We start from the raw sequence: 21,280 nt of genomic DNA, 5'->3' as shown, positions 1-21,280 counted from the left end.
GAAGACAAGACTAATCCAGTGCTCGGTTTAAGTACTCAATAAATAAACTGAAACTAAAGACGCGCTGAACACCCGAAAGGCTACCAAAATGTCATTAGATATTCTTCACACATATTTACAAGAGAAAAACATACCAACGGACATCGAAAAACTGGAAAAGAGACGTCGGAGACGTAAAACTTCCACGCTAGTGAGTGGCTGACAGTTTGTACGCAAACATGGCCGTGAGGTTTGCTTCATTAAAAGTGGAAGATTTAGAGAGAATTTTGAAAGAGAAATACATGCTGAACACCCAGAAGGCTACCAAAATCTCATCTCATCTCATTATCTCTAGCCGCTTTATCCTGTTCTACAGGGTCGCAGGCAAGCTGGAGCCTATCCCAGCTGACTACGGGCGAAAGGTGGGGTACACCCTGGACAAGTCGCCAGGTCATCACAGGGCTGACACATAGACACAGACAACCATTCACACCTACGGTCAATTTAGAGTCACCGGTTAACCTAACCTGCATGTCTTTGGGGGAAACCAGAGCACCCGGAGGAAACCCACGCGGACAACATGCAAACTCCGCACAGAAAGGCCCTCGCCGGCCACGGGGCTCGAACCCGGATCTTCTTGCTGTGAAGCGACAGCGCTAACCACTACACCACCGTGCCACCCGGCTACCAAAATGTCACTGGATATTCTTCATGCATATTTACGTGACTGGAAAAGAGAATAACAATAGTGGAAACATTGTCAAAGTTCTATTTGGAGGTGAGGAAAAGTAATGGAGACTTTTACAAGAGGACTTCACTCATGGGCTTCACTCAGCAAAGCCATTTTGTTTTGAACACCTGCAATGTAACAATTAACTACGACCAAAAGTAACTTTGATCTTGAACTGTCAACCTGGATATCGCTTGTATACAAGTTGGGTTGTTGTTCAGGCATTTTGGGCTTGTACCATTTTTATTGTTAGAACTTTGTACATTGGATTGACAGAACACTGAATTACAGTGGTGCTTGAAAGTTTGTGAGCCCTTTAGAATTTTCTATATTTCTGCATAAATATGACCTAAAACATCATCAGATTTTCACACAAGTCCTAAAAGTAGATAAAGAGAACCCAGTTAAACAAATGAGACAAAAATATTATACTTGGTCATTTATTTATTGAGGAAAATGATCCAGTATTACATATCTGTGAGTAGCAAAAGTATGTGAACCTCTAGGATTAGCAGTTAATTTGAAGGTGAAATTAGAGTCAGGTGTTTTCAATCAATGGGATGACAATCAGGTGTGAGTGGGCACCCTGTTTTATTTAAAGAACAGGGATCTATCAAAGTCTCATCTTCACAACACATGTTTGTGGAAGTGTATCATGGCACGAACAAAGGAGATTTCTGAGGACCTCAGAAAAAGCGTTGTTGATGCTCATCAGGCTGGAAAAGGTTACAAAACCATCTGTAAAGAGTTTGGACTCCACCAATCCACAGTCAGACAGATTGTGTACAAATGGAGGAAATTCAAGACCATTGTTATCCTCCCCAGGAGTGGTCGACCAACAAAGATCACTTTTTTGTTTAAATGAGAATGTTATGTTTGGAGAAAGAAAAACACTGCAGTTCAGCATAAGAACCTTATCCCATCTTTGAAACATGGTGGTGGTAGTATCATGGTTTGGGCCTGTTTTGCTACATCTGGGCCAGGACGGCTTGCCATCATTGATGGAACCATGAATTCTGAATTATACCAGCAAATTCTAAAGGAAAATGTCAGGACATCTGTCCATGAACTGAATCTCAAGAGAAGGTAGGTCAAGCAGCAAGACAACGACCCTAAGCACACAAGTCGTTCTACCAAAGAATGGTTAAAGAAGAATAAAGTTAATGCTTTGGAATGGCCAAGTCAAAGTCCTGACCTTAATCCAATCGAAATGTTGTGGAAGGACCTGAAGCGAGCAGTTCATGTGAGGAAACCCACCAACATCCCAGAGTTGAAGCTGTTCTGTACGGAGGAACGGGCTAAAATTCCTCCAAGCCGGTGTGCAGGACTGATCAACAGTTACCGGAAACATTTAGTTGCAGTTATTGCTGCACAAGGGGGTCACACCAGATACTGAAAGCAAAGGTTCACATACTTTTGCCACTCACAGATATGTAATATTGGATCATTTTCCTCAATAAATAAATGACCAAGTATAATATTTTTGTCTCATTTGTTTAACTGGGTTCTCTTTATCTACTTTTAGGACTTGTGTGAAAATCTGATGATGTTTTAGGTCATATTTATGCAGAAATATAGAAAATTCTAAAGGGTTCACAAACTTTCAAGCACCACTGTACATTTGATCATAATCAGAATTCAATATTACTAAGTTACTCACCTCTTCTTAACTTTTTGTAAAATCTATAACTGTTCCATGAATGTGTATGTACAACAATAATAATAATAATAATAATAATAATGGCGGCATGGTGGTGTAGTGGTTAGCGCTGTCGCCTCACAGCAAGAAGGTCCTGGGTTCGAGCCCCGGGGCCGGCGAGGGCCTTTCTGTGTGGAGTTTGCATGTTCTCCCCGTGTCCGCGTGGGTTTCCTCCGGGTGCTCCGGTTTCCCCCACAGTCCAAAGACATGCAGGTTAGGTTAACTGGTGACTCTAAATTGACCGTAGGTGTGAGTGTGAATGGTTGTCTGTGTCTATGTGTCAGCCCTGTGATGACCTGGCGACTTGTCCAGGGTGTACCCCGCCTTTCGCCCATAGTCAGCTGGGATAGGCTCCAGCTTGCCTGCAACCCTGTAGAAGGATAAAGCGGCTAGAGATAATGAAATGAGATGAGAATAATGATAATAATGTCTGGCTTTTTTTGTGGTATATCAGATATATTCCATTTAGCTTCTCATCTTTGACTCATTCAGTATCATGCTAGCTGAATGGAATATATCGGATATACCACTCAACACCAGCCAATAATATTTAAATATAATATTATATAATATAATTGGGAGTGGGCAGCACGGTGGTGTAGTGGTTAGCGCTGTCGCCTCACAGCCCCGTTTCTGTGCGGAGTTTGCATGTTCTCCCCGTGTCCACGTGGGTTTCCTCCGGGTGCTCCGGTTTCCCCCACAGTCCAAAGACATGCAGGTTAGGTTAACTGGTGACTCTAAATTGACCGTAGGTGTGAATGTGAGTGTGAATGGTTGTCTGTGTCTATGTGTCAGCCCTGTGATGACCTGGCGACTTGTCCAGGGTGAACCCCGCCTTTCGCCCGTAGTCAGCTGGGATAGGCTCCAGCTTGCCTGTGACCCTGTACAGGATAAGCAGGTGGAATGGATGGACAGCCGTGGTGAACAGAAAAGCATCCCAGAACACACAACACATTAAAACTTCAGGTGGATGAGCTCTAACAGCAGAGCACCACATCAGGTTCACATCCAGTTCTTCCTATCAATCAAGAACAGGAATCTGAGTTTATCATGCGTACAGACTCACTCAAACTGGACAACTGAAGACAACTTCTAATCATTTGCTAATGATTTGAAGTTTAAATAATTAAAACACGAAACATTATGCTGTGGGGCAGCACGGTGGTGTAGTGGTTAGCGCTGTCGCCTCACAGCAAGAAGGTCCGGGTTTGAGCCCCGTGGTAGGCGAGGGCCTTTCTGTGTGGAGTTTGCATGTTCTCCCCGTGTCCGCGTGGGTTTCCTCCGGGTGCTCCGGTTTCCCCCACAGTCCAAAGACATGCAGGTTAGGTTAACTGGTGACTCTAAATTGACTGTACTGTAGGTGTGAATGTGAGTGTGAATGGTTGTCTGTGTCTATGTGTCAGCCCTGTGATGACCTGGCGACTTGTCCAGGGTGTACCCCGCCTTTCACCCGTACTCAGCTGGGATAGGCTCCAGCTTGCCTGCGACCCTGTAGAACAAGATAAAGCGGCTAGAGATAATGAGATGAGATGAGACATTATGCTGTTTATCCATTTATAGTTACATATAATGTTTGCGAAATGAGTTAGCTCCTGTTCTGTTCCTCTAGAAGTCTCTCTTTCTTGATGTTAATAAGAATTTAAACAAATCGCAGCTCGTCATGTTACAGAGACGCCGTAAAATAACTCCTCAGTCCTGAAGATGTCAGAAAAATAAAGTGTACCACTGACTGTTACAAAGCACCGACACTGGAGACTCCTTCTTTAAATGTGAAATAAGCATCTCTGTAGATTTTAATGATTTCTTTAGCAATGTTTTTTAACGTGGAGCGTCCGCTGGATATGTCCCTGTAAATGAGCTGTTTCTATAGAAGCAATGATGTATTCGAACAAATGCATTAATTATAAATAAACCTGTGATGTGAAGCGTCACTACTGATATAGAAAATGAGTCAACACCATCTGACCAGTCAGAATCCAGGATTCAGCAGTGCTGTGGGATACGAGTCGATAATCCAGCTTTTGTTTCGTTCTTGTTTGTAGAACGTTTCTTCAGTTTCTTTGGCTCTTTATACTTTGTACTTTGTTTGGATTCGGCCGCACTTCAGACGAATGAATGTAAATGTAATGAAGTGGAAGGACAAGAGAGGAAAAGAAAAACAGAAGAGAATGAGAACAGGAGGAAGACTGAGGCATTCGCTGCTTTAACACTGCAGTGCGATTAGCAAAAGCAAACCATTTAACATCCACTCCTGATAGACTATACATAATGCAGGAGGAGATATTACAGGGCAAATTACAATAAGCTACACACACACACACACAAAAATAAACCATGGATTAAAAAGGTTTCATTTTTAATGTTCTCAGATAAGGCTATTCATTCGTGATTGTGTGTTTTCATGTGTGTATCGCATGTGACGTGAATATGAATATCAAGTGTGACCAAGCAAAGAAAACATATATTATAATCACATTATGAAGCACTATGTACACCTTCGTCCACTTTATAAAATTGTTCGGAAAAACTAATGACTTGTGACATTAGCATACAATTTTTAAAAAAAATTATCGTCAGAATTTTGATAACGATTTCCTAAATCCTCCAATGTCGTTTCATAAACATGCCATGCAATGCTTAAAATGCATCAAAAAGGCCTTACGTACTATACGTCTTATTCAACTAATCAGCATTTATCGATGTTCCTGATAGGCATCGAGAAACCCCTTTTTGCTTATCCTCTAAAAACACTCTGGACACACCACTGTCCTTGTGTCTCACAGCACTTTCAGGCCTTTCAGTCCATTTGTCGAATCTGAATCAGAGTGAAATTAATTCTTTTGGTTCATCTGCTCTTTGATTTGATTACATTTCAAACTGCAGACAAGTCAATGAACAGAAAAGTAAAATAAATAAAAAAAATGTCTGAGAGGAACAAAGAGCTAAAAACATCCTGTTTGTCAGTGGGCAGAAAAACAGCAATAGAAAAAAAATGGGGGAAAAAAAACAAGCCAACCAGGAGTAAAAATCACAAAAATCACTCAGAAAACATGGAGTCTAAAGGCGATGATACACGGGGCAACTTTCTGGGCAATGTTTCCGGCAAGGGGCAATCAGGTGAGACGTAGGCCAACTAATTATGGCAACAACCAATCAGATAAGAGCAAATCTGTTGCCAGGGAGACTGATGCTGCATTCATTTGCTATGGGAATTATGGTAAATACCAAACGCCGACATGGAAAGCACACATGAACGCCCCCTCTTGTGGTATTTTCCACTGGGCAATTCGTAGAAAATTTTGATACACGAGTTGCTGAGATGAGATGAACTTTAACCTTTTCAACATGGCGGCGAGCGGTACAAGACACTTGAATGTTAAGCATTGTACGCTACTAAAGTTTTTTTTTTTACTAGTGGGTAGTTTTTTGTGTCTATGCAATGTTGCATCATTAACAAGTGTAATATAATACGTTAGAAATCCGTTTCCTTTAAAAATGTGTTATGGTTTGTTTTTACCTATCCAGAGCAGACGCTATTGCTAATGATAGCTAACTAACTATTGCTAACTTGAATCTGGTCCACCATCTTTAATTTGTCAACAACAACAAAAGCATGTGAACACAACACACTGGTAAATACCACTTCCCAACTGGAAAATATCATCTTCCCATAGCACATGAACGCAGCAAGACACCACAAAGATGGATACCGAAACATTTGCAGCTGTCACTTTTGCCTCGGCTTCAGCCTTTATTTTGGTTAAGTAAGTCTCACTTCTGGAACAAAACTGAATAGATCCGCTGGTCAAACGATAATTCACCGGCTTCCGGTGACGACGTCACACTGAGAGGAACGAGGCCAAACAGCTCCCGACCAAACTTTCTAAAAAGTTACTTTTATAATGTATATTCACAGCCATTTTTAGCCGAAAATACAGTGACTTTAGAGTCACCGTATTTTCACCTATGGTCAATTTAGAGTCACCAGTTAACCTAACCTGCATGTCTTTGGAGGAAACCCACGCAGACAACATGCAAACTCCGCACAGAAAGGCCCTTGCCAGCCACGGGGCTCGAACCCAGACCTTCTTGCTGTGAGGCGACAGCGCTAACCACTACACCACCGTGCCGCCTGCTCCAAATGTCTACCGAAGAGAATTTTATTCTAAATTGTTATCTGAAATCTCTGCATTGTCCTCACAATTTACCACAGTGATTCTCAAACTGTGGTACGCTGGCTCCATTCTAGTGGTATGCCAAAAAAATCACTTAATTAAATATAAATAAAATAAAAAATAAATTAAATAAAATGTGAAATACTATCCATAATATCCGAATGGATGAAAATATCTTATCAACCGATGACAAGAAAATGAAAGGAGATACAAATTAAGTTAATAATTTTAAAAAGTTTGCAAGTGCTTCTGGGTAGCCATTCCGCTGACAGACGGTTATCCGCTATTCGTAGACTCGCACTACGTTCAGACTGCAACCTGAAACGACCCATATCCGATTTGTTGTGAAATCCGATTTTTTTGTTAGGCCGTTCACATTACCAATTATATGAGACTTGTATGCGATCTCCAATATGAACGGAAAACGACCCAAAAGTGTCCCGCATGCGCAAATTAACATGTAATAAGCACATCTACGTAATACGTAAATGAAAAAAGCGCACTCTTCATGTTTAATGATTTCTTTTTGTTTGTTTGTTTGTTTGTTTGTTTAATTATCTGGTTAGTGTTAAAGTGTGAGGTCTCGTGTGTGTTTTTATTTCTGAACGAGGGTTGACTCCTAAATGTCTCTCTAATTTCTATATAAGTGCACTACATGTTACTAGGAAGTAATGGATTTTTAAACTCTATATAGTGCACTCGGGCTTCAGTAGGCAGTCATTTGGGATACGGCCGCTGTATTACCAAACTCTTAATTCAGGCTTAATAATTTGCACATATTTATTTCGTCATATTAATAAACTTTTTCTACATTTTTATAAATATTTATTTAGATTGTTTTTAGCCAGCTGAATTCTGCAACTTCTCTCAGCGCTGGCTCAAGGTGCAGAAACACCAGTGCAGTTTGCGATGGCGACGAGGCGAGACCTGGCGAAGTGGTTTTTGTGGCGGCGGCGGAACTCTCACAATAATCTGATTAATGTGGGCAGCAGACTAATGAGACCGAAGGTGTCAAATTACTGGAAATTTCCAGAACAATCTTATAATCTTGTAATACAGGATGGTTTAAGTTATAAATCAGTTATAGAAACTGTTTTATTTAATCAGGCGAACAGATCAACATCCAGGTCCCTACCAAATCCACCATTAGCTTGATCAATTCTATAAAAGTCTATTTAAATTCTGAAAACTGTACAAATGTTGTTGTTTTTCACCAAAGAGGCGGGATTAGCCAACGCAGAATAGTGACGTTTGTCTCTTGTCGATGACGTGTAGGTCGCATGAATGCGACCTGTCTGGTCAGACTGCAGTCGCATGTGAAAATAACGGATATGCATTGGAATTAGGACCACATATCCAAGCGGCCTGGGTCGCATGTGAAAAAATCGGATCTGTGTCGTTCAGATTGTCAATAACAAATCGGATACAGGTCGCATATGGGCAAAAAAATCGGATATGGGTCGTTTCAGGGTGCAGTCTGAACGTAGACTAGGCTGTGATGGGAAAAGATGGAGGTGGCTTTGCTAATTATGACGAGTAGGACAAAATTACTGCCGTGGCTTAAATCCGCGAATGGGAGCGTGGATCAGGAGAGAGGGAGAACTGAAGAGGACGTGTGTGAGCCGAGTGCTGATGCTAACGACAGTGGCAAAACCAGCCCCAGAACTGCTAGCAAACGGCAGAAACCAGTGAGGAGGAAGTATGACAAAAAATACATAAAACTGGGATTGATTTGGAGCGGGACAGAGGAGCTGCCCAGGCCGCAGTGTGTTGTATGCGGGGACGTTCTGAGCAATGAGTCCATGAAACCATCGCATCTCAAACGGCATCTTACAACCAAACGCACAGCACTAAAGGACAAACCAATGGACTTTTTTTTACGAAAACGTGATGAACTGAAGCAGTCCAAGTCCACCATTCTGTCCTATGGTACACCCGTAGCCAAAGCACAGGAAGCTTCATATCGTGCCAGCCTCCTGATCGCCAGAGCCGGTAAGCCGCACACAATCGGGGAACTGCTGTGTTTGCCATTAGCCAAAGAGATGACACGTATCATGTGTGGAGAGAAAGCTGCCAGAGAGTTAAACTTGGTGCCGCTTTCAAGTGACACCGTGTCAAGGAGAATAAACGACATGGCTGAGGATGTTAAAAAGACACTGATTGAGCGCATTAAGAACAGTAGATATTTTGCCATACAGCTTGATGAGACTACAGATGCTGCTGATTTGGCCAATTTATTGGTTTATGTGAGATATGAATATGACGGTGTGGCGCAGGAGGACTTTATGTTCTGTAAATCACTGGAGACCAGAACTACATCAGAGCAAATATTCCAGTTACTGAACAAGTTCATCCAGGAGCATGGCTTGGACTGGGAAAAGTGTGTGAGTGTATGTACTGACGGAGCGAGGACCATGACGGGTCGCAACAGTGGGGTAGCAGCTCGCATCCGAGAGGTGGCACCTGAGATGCGCTGGACTCACTGCAGCATCCATCATGAGGCGCTGGCAGTGAAGAGGATGCCTGATGACCTGAAGTCCGTGCTGGATTGTGCTGTAAAAACTGTGAACTTCATCAAGGCCAGACCGATGAATGCTCGCTTATTTCATGTGCTCTGCAAGGAGATGGGCAGTGAGCATGTCCAACTCTTGCTTCATACTGAAGTAAGGTGGCTTTCAAGAGGAAAGGTGCTTTCAAGGCTTTTCGAATTGCACAGAGAGGTCCAGATGTTCTTGCAGGACACAAATTTCCCCCTGTCAGACATTTTTGAGGATACTGTGTGGCTCAGTCAATTGGCATACTTGTCTGACATTTTTTCACGTTTAAATGACCTGAATTTGGGACTACAGGGACTCTCCATCAATGTTTTTGATGTGCAGGACAAAATCAATGCACTGCTGAAAAAGTTGGAGTTATTTGAAATCAAAGTCAAGACGGGTGAAGTTTCAGCTTTCCCTGCTTTGGAGAGTTTTTTGTCTGACAATAACCTGATGCTTGAAGATGGAGTCAGGGAGAACATCGCTGCACACCTCACATCACTCAGACAACAGTTCTGCAATTATTTCCCAGTGATGCCTAAATATGAAGCTAGCAGCTGGATGAGAAACCCTTTCAACATCGACACCTCTTACATGGCCTCAATGGACTTAACTGTTGTTGAGCAGGAGAGGTTAATAGAGCTGTCTTGTGACGAAACACTGAAGGCATCTTTCAGAAAGCACACTCTGTTGGACTTTTGGATAAAGCAGCACAGTGAATACCCTGTGCTTTCTGACAAGGCTGTGCAATTTCTCCTTCCTTTTGTGACCACCTACCTGTGCGAGAAAGGCTTCTCTTCACTTCTTGTCATAAAAACAAAGTACAGAAGCAGGGTGGATGCTGAGCCAAACCTGAGACTGAAGCTGACCTCCATTGACCCAGACGTTGCAGGACTGTGTTCACAGAGGCATGCACACCCATCACATTTAAGCTCAGTAAGTTGTCAATCAATAGTCAATCAGTCAATAGTCTGTGTATACTTAACATCATAAGCTGTTATTCTTAATGCTTTTCCTCACTTTTGTTTTATTCTTAATCTTATTGTTCTTCCTCTGTTTGTGGGTGTGTGTTTCTGTTTCAGAAAGCAGTCACTGGAGTTAAGAAACGGCAAGAACTGCAGCTGTGCATAGCCTGTTTTGATTTTTTTCAAGTACATCAAGTACAGTACTTTTTTTACTTAACATTTAAGTACAGTACAGTTATTTAACTTAAGTACATTTTCATTTAATCTTTAAGAACTGTCTTTTAATATTTATTTTACAACCCCAATTCCAAAAAAGTTGGGACAAAGTAATTGTAAATAAAACCGGAATGCAATAATTTACAAATCTCAAAAACTGATATTGTATTCACAATAGAACATAGACAACATATCAAATGTCGAAAGTGAGACATTTTGAAATTTCATGCCAAATATTGGCTCATTTGAAATTTCATGACAGCAACACATCTCAAAAAAGTTGGGACAGGGGCAATAAGAGGCTGGAAAAGTTAAAGGTACAAAAAAGGAACAGCTGGAGGACCAAATTGCAACTCATTAGGTCAATTGGCAATAGGTCATTAACATGACTGGGGATAAAAAGAGCATCTTGGAGTGGCAGCGGCTCTCAGAAGTAAAGATGGGAAGAGGATCACCAATCCCCCTAATTCTGCGCCGACAAATAGTGGAGCAATATCAGAAAGGAGTTCGACAGTGTAAACTTGCAAAGAGTTTGAACATATCATCATCTACAGTGCATAATATCATCAAAAGATTCAGAGAATCTGGAAGAATCTCTGTGCGTAAGGGTCAAGGCTGGAAAACCATACTGGGTGCCCGTGATCTTCGGGCCCTTAGACGGCACTGCATCACATACAGGCATGCTTCTGTATTGGAAATCACAAAATGGGCTCAGGAATATTTCCAGAGAACATTATCTGTGAACACAATTCACCGTGCCATCCGCCGTTGCCAGTTAAAACTCTATAGTTCAAAGAAGAAGCCGTATCTAAACATGATCCAGAAGCGCAGATGTCTTCTCTGGGCCAAGGCTCATTTAAAATGGACTGTGGCAAAGTGGAAAACTGTTCTGTGGTCAGACGAATCAAAATTTGAAGTTCTTTATGGAAATCAGGGACGCCGTGTCATTCGGACTAAAGAGGAGAAGGACGACCCAAGTTGTTATCAGCGCTCAGTTCAGAAGCCTGCATCTCTGATGGTATGGGGTTGCATTAGTGCGTGTGGCATGGGCAGCTTACACATCTGGAAAGACACCATCAATGCTGAAAGGTATATCCAGGTTCTAGAGCAACATATGCTCCCATCCAGACGACGTCTCTTTCAGGGAAGACCTTGCATTTTCCAACATGACAATGCCAAACCACATACTGCATCAATTACAGCATCATGGCTGCGTAGAAGAAGGGTCCGGGTACTGAACTGGCCAGCCTGCAGTCCAGATCTTTCACCCATAGAAAACATTTGGCGCATCATAAAACGGAAGATACGACAAAAAAGACCTAAGACAGCTGAGCAACTAGAATCCTACATTAGACAAGAATGGGTTAAAATTCCTATCCCTAAACTTGAGCAACTTGTCTCCTCAGTCCCCAGACGTTTACAGACTGTTGTAAAGAGAAAAGGGGATGTCTCACAGTGGGAAACATGGCCTTGTCCCAACTTTTTTGAGATGTGTTGTTGTCATGAAATTTAAAATCACCTAATTTTTCTCTTTAAATGATACATTTTCTCAGTTTAAACATTTGATATGTCATCTATGTTCTATTCTGAATAAAATATGGAATTTTGAAACTTCCACATCATTGCATTCCGTTTTTATTTACAATTTGTACTTTGTCCCAACTTTTTTGGAATCGGGGTTGTAGTACAATGTTTATTTCACTTTTATGTGCAATTAATTTTATTTGATTCATTATTTAAGGACAGTGTTTTATTTTCCTATACAGTGTTACTGTTCAAAGTACTGTGTGTAATGTTACATTGGCCAACAATATTAAATATACTTGTTAAATAAAACCTCCACCTTGTTTTTAATGAATACTTAGGCCTACTACGCTACTGTATTTTAATGTTGGTCATTATGGTGGTACTTGGAGAGCCAAGTATTTTCTGAGGTGGTACTTGGTGAAAAATTTTGAGAACCACTGATTTACCATATTAGCGGGAGATTTTAACTGCACTATGGATCCTGGGGTAGACCAAAATCTGCCAGCTAAATTTATGGTCTCTAAGATGAGAGAAGCTACCAGGAAGGTATGCTCAGATTTACAGTTGTTTGATGCGTGGAGAGTTCTCCATCCAGGGAAAAGGGTTTACACTTTTTACTCCAACCTGCATCAATGTTTCTCCCGAATAGATTATTTTTTTATATCGAGGACGGTGCTGGATAGGGTGGAGGAATGTGCAATAGGCACGTGTCTATTATCCGATCATGTTGACACTTTTATTTTATAGTCTCCCCACCCTCCCCCCAACCTGCCGCACATTATTGGTGTCTAAACCCATCACTTTTAAAAAATCCCACATTTGGTACCTTTATGAAAGACCAAATTTAATTTTTTTTTGTCTGTAAATGATAATGAAGATACAAATCCATCCATACTCTGGGACACACTTAAAGCGTACCTGAGGGGAGCGATAATTTCTTATAGTACAGCTAGGAAAAAAGAGGCTCTAAAAGAACAACTTAATTTAGAAAAACAATTGGCCAATCTTTAAATGCAGGTTAAAAATAATGCCACTGCAGATCTACGTAAGAAAGTAGAAGTTACCCAGTCAGCTCTTAACCAACTATTGATGCAAAAAGCCAAACATAGATTATTTGAGATGGGAGACAATCCGGGGCGTCTACTTGCTTGGTTGGCTGTCGACAGATGTGAATCTAAGTCTATTGCTTCACTGAAAGATAAATCTGGAAAAAATCAGGATGAGAACAAAATTTTAGTTGAGATAATGAAAGTATTTTATAAAAAAAAACTTTACACCGCAGAATTTACTTCACCAGTGCAACATATACAAAGATTCTTAGAAAAACTTAGCCTCCCAACATTGTCAGACACTGACAGGATTGCTCTTGGAAATCCAATAACTGAACAGGAAATTATAAATGCAATCAACTCTTTACAAATGTTTTAAAATGTTCTTCTAACATATTAGTGTTGACTATTTACAGACCACCAAGACTTTCTGCACCACTGTTCCTAGAGGAGTTTGGGGAACTGTTGTCAAATATTTGTTTAGAGTTTGACAATCTTATTATTTCTGGGGATTTTAATTTCCATGTTGATAATCCAGATAACACATATGCAAATGAATTTCTTACACTGATTGATGCCTTCAACCTAACACAACATGTACAAGGGCCAACACACTCCCATGGCCACACCCTCGACCTTGTCATCACTAAGGGTCTTAATGTATCTACTAGTGTCATGGACCTGGGTATATCTGATCATTTCTGTGTTTTCTTTGATGTTTCCATTTCCCCTCACTTTCAAAACAAGTCTGTGACTGTAAAAAAGAGGGTAATTACCAATGGCACAGCAGCTCTTTTTGAGCGGGCACTCTCAGAACTCCCATGTCAATCTTTAGATTGTACAGATGATCTAATGGAAATTTTTAATTCAAGAATGAATCATATTATGGATGCTATTGCTCCTTTTAAAACCAAAAGAGAGTCATAGACAAAGGAAAAGCACCCTGGAAACGAAATCCAACAGTTAAAATGTTAAAGAGGGAATGTAGAAAGTCTGAAAGAAAATGGCGTAAATCTAAACTCCAGATTCATTATCAAATCGACAAAGGGATGTTATGTAAACACAACTTAGAAATTTCTAAAGCAAGACAGTCTTTTTTTGCTGACATTATTAATAGGAATATCAACAATACCTGTGTGCTATTTTCTACAGTTGAAAAGCTAACAAACCCATCAAGACAAATGCCTTCTGAATTTCTCCCAGTTAATACATGCAACGACTTTGCATCTTTTTTCAAAGGAAAGATTGATAAAATACGTATGAATATAGCCACACAGGTGCAAACACTTCAAAATCTGGAACCATTGGATAACGAGAGAGGGGGTCATAATACAATGTCAACATTTAGTTTAACTGATGTTGAGACTCTGAGAAAAACAGTACAAAGTCTCAGCTCCTCCACATCTGAACTGGACATTTTACCTACAGTCTTTTTCAAATCTGTTCTTCACCTAATATCAGACGAGGTACTTCAGATTATCAACATCTCCTTACGAACTGGCATGTTTCCCTCATCTCTGAAAAAAGCGGTTGTAAAACCCCTACTGAAAAAGAATAACCTAGATATCTCAGTACTCAACAACTACAGGCCCATATCCAATTTGCCATTCGTTGGTAAAATAATTGAAAAAATTGTTTTTAATCAATTAACTGCCTTCCTGACATTAAACGGATGTTTTGATAAGTTTCAGTCAGGTTTTCGTGCCAATCATAGCACTGAAACAGCTCTTACTAAAGTCATGAATGACCTACATCTTAATTCTGATGCTGGTAAAACATCAGTCTTGGTGCTTTTAGACTTAAGTGCTGCATTTGACACGGTAGATCATTTCATACTGTTACATCAACTGGAGCATTGGGTTGGATTTACTGGTATAGTAATCAACTGGTTAAAATCTTACCTACAACAAAGATTTTTTTATGTGGCCATTGGAGGCCACAGTTCATCACCCGTGTCCTTGAACTGTGGGGCTCCCCAGGGCTCAATCCTGGGACCATTACTATTCAACCTTTATATGCTCCCACTTGGACAAATTATTAAGAATAACTCAATAAACTTCCATAGCTATGCAGATGACACTCAGCTTTACTTAGCTATGTCACCTAATGACTATGCCCCTCTTGAGTCTCTTCATAGATGCATTGACCAAATTAACAAATGGATGTCTCACAATTTTCTTCAGCTGAACGCAGATAAAACTGAAGTAATTATATTTGGCAAAAAGGAGGAAAGGCTTAGGATTGCCACTGTTCTTGAAACTAAGGGGCTTAAAGCAAAGGATACTGTCAAAAACCTTGGTGTCCTTATTGACAGCGAACTTAACTTCAACAGTCATATGAAAGTGGTAAAAAAGTCTGCATTCTATCACCTAAAAAACATTTCTAAACTCAGGGGTCTCATGTCAAAACATGATCTAGAAAAACTTATTCATGCTTTCATCTCCAGTAGGGTTGATTACTGCTATTGCAGTAATCAACCCTACTGGAGGTCTTCCAAAAAAGACCATCAAAGAGCTTCAACTAATCCAAAATGCAGCAGCAAGGGTTCTTACAAGAACAAAAAGGGTAGTCCATATCACTCCAATCCTAAGGTCTCTGCAGTGGCTCCCAGTGAGCTATAGAATTTACTTTAAAGCACTACTTCTTCTATTTAAAACATTAAATGGGATGGGACCCAGCTACCTACTGGATATGTTTCAATTATATGCACCAACTAGGTCTCTAAGATCACAGGAGAAAAACTTGCTAGTAATACCAGCTGTCAAAACGAAGTGTGGTGAAGCAGCCTTTAGTTGCTATGCTGCTAAGCTTTGGAACCGACTTCCAGATGAGATCAAAAATGCTCCTACTGTTGTTAGTTTTAAATCCAGGCTCAAGACAAAGCTGTTTTCAGATGCTTTCACTTGATTAATTTTTACCTAAAGTGTAATTAATTTCCTTTAACATAATTTATTTTAATTTTGATTTTAATGATTTTACTTTCTTTATTTTAATTTATTTTTAATCTTGATTTTTAATGATTTTACTTTTACTTTAATTCTTTGTTACTGTGATCCTCGTAGATTTTGTCTGCGGGACGATTTTATTTGGTGATCCTCGTAGATTGTGTCTGCGGGACGATTTTTGGTGATCCTCGTGGAAGAGCCACGGGAAGAGCGCGCTTTATGTGATATTTGTGATCCTCGTAGATTTTGTCTGCGGGACGATTTTTGGTGATCCTCGTGGAAGAGCCACGGGAAGAGCGCGCTTTATGAGTTAAACCCATAATAATAATTAATCTCAAGGCTGATTAACTTTATTTCATTTTATTATTTTATTTCTACTATTGTTTAATTCTTATTATTTTTCTTCCCCAATTATTTTATGTAATTTTATTTTCTATTGTTTACTGTTCTGCTTTTACTTCTGTAAAGCACATTGAACTGCCACTGTGTATGAAATGTGCTATATAAATAAACTTGCCTTGCCTTGCCTTTACAGAGTGGGAAAGCCCCTAGCCCAGATGGCTATAGCCCAGAATTCTACAAAACTTTTCAAGATCCACTTAAAGGTCCCCTGCTCAATATGTACCTACATTCAGAGGAGAGAGGTACATTCCCAAATTTCATGTATTCAGCAAATACATCATTACTCCTTAAGAAAGACAAACCCCCAGACAAATGCAATTCTTATCGCCCCATTAGTCTGACCAACGTGGACAGCAGAATTTTCTCTAAGATATTGGCAAAAAGACTTGAAGGTTACCTTCCATACTTAATTGCACCAGATCAAACTGGATTTATAAAAAAATCGGGTCTCTCTCACTAACATGAGGAAATTGCTTAACATCATTCAGCATACATATGCTAATCAGACGCAAGGTCTCATAATCTCCTTGGATGCTGAGGAAGCTTTTGATCATATAGAGTGGCTATATTTATTTACAGTTATGGAAAAATTCGGCCTTGGGGAGGGCTTTATTAAACTTAAGTTAATATATTATTCACCCAGAGCCAGTGGTAAACGGAGTTAAATCAAGTGCATTTGAGTTGGGGAGGTCTACACATCAAGGAGATCCCATCTCTCCACTTATCTTTGCCTTAGCAATGGAACCATTGGCAGAAACTATTAGAAGCCACAGTAATATAACAGGGTTCCAAATAAATTGTTACTTTTAAGATATCATTGTATGCTGATGATGTTCTGCTGTTTATTGCCAAGCCAGAAGAATCTATACCAACCCTAATGTCAACAATTCAATCCTTTGGTTCTATCTCTGGGTATAAAGTAAATTTTGATAAATCGATGGCCATGCCAGTAGGATATGGCAAAGATGTACCAGATTATGTACCTAATTTCCCATTTTCTTGGTCTACCTCAGGATTCTCATATTTAGGGATCACCATAACCCCAAGCATTAAAAATTTGTAGAGACTGAATTTTCAATTAGTACACAAAGATATTAAAAAGGATCGTATCAGATGGATGGACCTGCCAATATCCTGGATGGGCAGAGTAAATTTAATAAAAATGAATGTATTACCACGGCTGCTCCATCCCATGCGGATGTTGCCTATATATATATTCCAAAGAAGATAGCAAAAGACATTGAAAGGGATTTCGCAAAATTCATCTGGCAAGGGAAAACGCCTCGACTGAGTATGAAAACTCTACAGTTACCAAAAGACAGAGGCGGCCTCACATTTCCGAATATTATATTGTACAATTGGGCCTGTCATAGTAGACTTATTCATGAGTGGGCTCACCATTATCTGAAAGCTGGTGAAGACCCTCCTGAATCATGGGGATGTGGACCCTTTGGATTATTACGGTAGCTGAGCTCACGAATCAAACGAAACCCCAACCTAAACTAAAGGACAATCCAATACTCCAAAATTCCATCAAAATTTGGCAAGATATGAACAAATATGTAGGTACAAAAGGCTATATTTCTCGTCTGACACCACTCATGAATAATAGAAACTTCCTTCCAGGTATTAAAAGTGCTGTATTTTGTATATGGTATGAAAGGGGAGTGAGAGTGATTGGAGATTTATTTGATGACAATAATGCTCTTATGTCCTTCACACAAATTCAAAACAAATTTGGAGTCCCACAAAAAGACTTTTTTGCTTATCTTCAAGCTCGACACTATATCAATACAAACGTCAAACCAAATCAGGATGCAACTTTGTCAGGACCCCTTGAAAAGCTAATAACCAATTTTCGATTAAATAAAGATCATATCTATTACTTCTATGATGGGTTACAGAGCTATACTGGGCACAATATTAGGAAGCTTGTTCAGCGATGGGAAAAAGACTTGCAGAGCATTTATCATGAATATTATTGGGAGACAAGCATCCAGGCCATACATTCTCTGTTTCTTCGCAATAAACTGAAGGAAATGCAATACAGAATATTCCATATACAACAAAGAACACATCATGTTATGAATAAAATAGATCCGGGTAGATCACCACTGTGCCTTAAATGTAAACTGACATCTAGGACATATACACTGTTTCTGGATTTGTCCAAAAATATCTAAGTTCTGGTCATGTATAACAAAGGAGATAAGTGTAATATTAAAACACAAGATCTGTAAAGATCCGGGCCGGTTTCTACTGGGGCTGCCACCTAAAAGTAAAGTGTTGGATTCAAGAAGAAGTAAGCTTTTAGATAAACTTTTGCTTTTGGCCAGAAAATGTATTTTATTTAATTGGATTCAAGAAAAACCTCCCACTGTGACTCAGTGGTATAAGGAAATCTTTAGAGTCTTACCAATGGAGAGATTGAGGTTACATCCACACGACAAGATTTTATTAAAAAAAATATTGCGTCCACATGGGCAACGGATCAGTAAAATATCAGGTATATATGGCAATGCAACGCTTGCTGAAAACGATGCAATACACATGCCACACCTCTACGTGCACTGTAAGACGGTCCCATCGGAGACACCAGAACAGTAGAAGAAGTAGGACGCATGCGCATAAACCCCTTCTTCTACCCAGCGTGAAGTACTCACAGGAACAAGCACACAACAACAAGAAGAAGATGGCTGCGACTACGCGAGGAAATCGTGCCTTCCGTGTGTACAAGTTAGTTTTATTAGTGTGCATAATTTTATATAACTTAATTTTCTTATTGTGTGTGAACATTTTGAAAAGCATTTTTATATAATTTATATAACTTTTTATATTGTGTGTGAACATTTTGAAAAGCAGTCTTATCCAATAAAAAAAAGAAATTCAAGAAATGGTTCAGTTACTTGTTTATTTAAAAGAAAAGTTGTATACAAAAGTGAATGCAATGCAGTGGTTCATACAAAACAGCGAGAGTGCTGCTTGTTCTAGTCATGTGGTTGTGACATCATCGTAAACAAATCCGTTCTACTCATCCAGACGACTTCGCAACGGCGCCGTTGCCAGATTTTTCCACTCTGGAACTCGTTCTCAAAAAATATCGTTGTGGGGCACCCAAAACGCCAGTGCCGTGTGGACGCCAGGCCGAAACGATAAACAATTTTATCAGATTCACCTGAATCCGTTGCCGTGTGGACAGGGCCTGAGTGCCAAGTTAAAAGGAAACAACAGTTTTATAGATATATGGCGGCCTCTGATAGAACACTTGCCCAGAGATCTAGGTGATGTTATCTAGAAAGGAAAAAGCTCATTGGATTAATACTTTTTTTAACAGAATCTTCCTCTGTTTGTTGGTGGCTTGCCAATGTGTTGAATGGATGTTGTCTCTTTAGATATCTGACAAACGACTCGTAAGGTATACAAGACACCTCCCCCACCCCTTTTTTTTCTCCCCCTCTCCCCTTTTTATTGTATTTATCTTTCTGTATCTATTTTCTCCAACTCGGGCTCATGACAGTTTTCTTTTTCTTGCTGATGTTGTTGTTTGTTTATCTGTTGTTAAAAATAAAATTAAATCTGATTATAAAAAAAAAAATCACCATTATTTTAACATTTATACTACCATTCAAAAGTTTGGGGTCACTTTGAAATGTCCTTATTTCTGAAAGAAAAGCACTGTCCTTTTCAATGAAGATCACTTTAAACTAATCAGAAATACACTCTATACAGTCGTGTTCAAAATAATAGCAGTGTGTTTAAAAATGTGAGTAAAGCTCAAAATCCTTATAATAGTTTTTATTTCCATGCATTGGGAACACTGCACATTATATTCTACATCAAAACATGAAGAAAAATGTATGAATATTTTAATTACTTTACAGAAAATGAAGAAAAATGAACATTGGGCTGTTCAAAAAAATAGCAGTGACTGCATTTTTCATTACAAACTCCAAATATTTACTGTATAAACTGAAAAAAATCTTAAGGATTTAGTATTCCTGTGAATCACTAAACTAATATTTAGTTGTATAACCACGGTTTCTGAGAACTTCTGGCACCTGTGAACAGGTATTCCAGCCCAGGATGATTTGACAACATTCCACAATTCCTCTGCATTTCTTGGTTTTGCCTCAGAAACAGCATTTTTGATGTCACCCCACAAGTTTTCTATTGGATTAAGGTCCGGGGATTGGGCTGGCCACTCCATAACTTTCATTTTGTTGGTCTTAAACCCTGATGCTGCTCGCTTACTGGTGTGTTTGGGGTCGTTGGCTTGTTGAAACACCCATTTCAAGGGCATTTCCTCTTCAGCATAAGGCAACATGACGACCTCAAGTATTTTGATATATGCAAACTGATCCATGATCCCTGGTATGCAATAAATGGGCCCAACACCACAGTAAGAGAAACATCCCCATATCATGATGCTTGCACCACCATGCTTCACTGTCTTCAGAGTGTACTGTGGCTTGAATTCAGTGTTTGGGGGTCGTCTGAAAAACTGTCTGCGGCTCTTGGACCCAAAAAGAACAATTTTACTTTCATCAGTCCACAAAATGTTTTTCCATTTCTCTTTAGGCCAGTCGATGTGTTCTTTGGCAAATTGTATCCTCTTCAGCACGTCTTTTTTTTTAACAGTGGAACTTTGCAGGAGCTTCTTGCCGATAGATTAGCTTCACACAGGCATCTTCTAATTGTCACAGTACTCACACGTAACTTCAGACTGTCTTTGTTCACCCTGGAGCTGATCATTGGCTGAGTCTTTGCCATTCTGGCTATTCTTCGATCCATTCAAATGGTAGTCTTCTGTTTTCTTCCACGTCTCTCTGGCTTTGCTGTCCATTTTAAAGCACTGGAGATCATTTTAGCTGAGCAGCCCATCATTTTCTGCACTTCTTTACAGTATATGTTTTACCTCTCCAATCAACATTTTAATCAAAGCACGCTGTTCTTCTGAACAATGTCTGGAACGACCCATGTTTCTCAGGTTTTCAGAGAGAAATGGATGTACAACATGTGCTGGCTTCATCCTTAAATTAGGGCCACCTGACTGACA

This window comes from Neoarius graeffei, chromosome 5 (assembly GCF_027579695.1).
Source record: "Neoarius graeffei isolate fNeoGra1 chromosome 5, fNeoGra1.pri, whole genome shotgun sequence".
Classification (NCBI taxonomy): Eukaryota; Metazoa; Chordata; class Actinopteri; order Siluriformes; family Ariidae; genus Neoarius; species Neoarius graeffei.
This window is presented reverse-complemented; position numbering follows the sequence as displayed.